The sequence below is a fragment of the Solanum tuberosum genome, unplaced genomic scaffold (genome assembly GCF_000226075.1).
Source record: "Solanum tuberosum cultivar DM 1-3 516 R44 unplaced genomic scaffold, SolTub_3.0 scf00134, whole genome shotgun sequence".
NCBI classification, from domain to species: Eukaryota; Viridiplantae; Streptophyta; class Magnoliopsida; order Solanales; family Solanaceae; genus Solanum; species Solanum tuberosum.
The window spans coordinates 853,399-855,278 of NW_006239062.1; positions in this window are offsets into that span (position 1 = coordinate 853,399).

Here is a 1,880-nt window from a genome sequence, read left to right on the forward strand (position 1 = left end):
GGGGTTCTTTTTAATTCTAAGAGGAGTGACTTAAATGAAAGGAATTGGGTCATAAAAAGGTCTTATAGTTGCTAGGAAAGGAAAATAATAGCATAGGGTCAATTTTGGAAAATGACTAAGGACCCATAAAGTCTTGACTTAAAAATTGTGCCCCTTCCCGTCTTAGTTCGCCCTTTGCAGCCTGACAGTTTTCAATATTTCGGGCATAACTTTTTACTCCGAGGTCGAAATTAAGAAAACTCGGTGGCGTTGGAAAGAGGACTCAAAGACCTATCATAGGATAGGTAATGGCCCACCTAATTCATTTTGAGCTAAGATATATGACCATTTAAAGTTGACCCTTACAACTCACTAGTTCAAATGACTAGTTTCCGGACGTCACGGTCATTTCTCATCATTTCATCAAGTTCTCAACTCCAAACTCACATGTGAGGCTCTAGTTTCACTAGTTCATTTTTAGGGTCGTTACAGACGCCCACCCCTTATACCTCCTACAAGGGGAGAAGGTGAAGTATCAACGCCCTAAAATTTCTGTTGTGTGGCAATTTATGACTTTAGATAAGGAAAACTCTATTGTTATTTGTAATAAGTGTAAGCAACCTTTTAAACATAAACAAGGTGGAGGTCAATGTGGGACGGGGGATTAAATAGACATTTGTTATCTTGTGTGCCGATTCAATATAAAGAAGCTAAAGCATTAGCCGATAGAAAAAAGGAATTCCAGTTAATGATTTTGATATTAATGTTAATGAATCAGTAGGATCTTCTTACATGGTTCAAGGAACATTAGATCCTTCTAACCCCAGTGGTCCACTAACACAACGTAAATATAATAAGGAAAGAGATCGGAAAAATTTAGCTTAAATGGTTTCTGTTTGTGGTTTGCCTTATAGTTTTTCCTTCACATCCCGGTTTTATTGAATATATTCAAACAAACTTATAATCCTAAATTATAGTGGTTTTTCAAAGAAATACTGTTAAATCTGATGTTTTTGTATATCAAGGTAAACATTGTCAATATTTTCGTTGTATATTTAGCATATTAGATTGTAGAGTGTCTATAACTTCGGACATGGGTCGCAGTGTTAATGGACATGATTATTTAACTGTTACAGCACATTGGATTGATCATAACTGGAATTTGCAAAAAAGAATCTTAAGTTATAAAGAATGTGTCGAGAAAAAAACTGGTGCATACTTAGCTTCAAATATTTTGAGTGTTCTAGATTATTACATGCTTATAGATAAAGTAATGCCTGTCGCATTAGATAATGCATCTAATAATACAAACGCTGCTAGTATGTTAAAAGTTAGATTATGTCCAATTGATGTTAAAGCTTTTCATGCTAGATGTGTTGCACATGTATTAAATTTAGTTGGACAAAATGGTATTTCATTATTTGATTGTGGTTGTATGAAAATTAAATATGTTGTTGCCTGGATTTTTTATGCTCATAGAGCTGCTAGAATTAGAGAATTTAATAAGAGTTGTGTACTGTGTGATTTGCCACCAAGAAAAATTCCAAGACATATTAAAACAAGGTGAAATTCTTTTTACAAAATGCTTTCAGTTGCTTACGAATATAAATGACCTGTACAAATGGTATTTAATGCTCATAATGCTGACTCATTAGATAGAATTTGTGAAGAAGATTGGGAAGAAACTAATGAACCATTAGAATTTTTAAGACTTTTTTATGATGCAACAACCATGTTTTCTGGAATTTATTATCCTACTATTTCATCAGTATTAATAAATATTTGTGCTAATTCAATTCAATTTTCTAAATACAAAAAAATTGAAAAATTTAGAGTTGCAATTGAAGGTATGATTGAAAAATTTTAAAAATATTTTTTTCCTATTCCTCAAATTTTTTTAA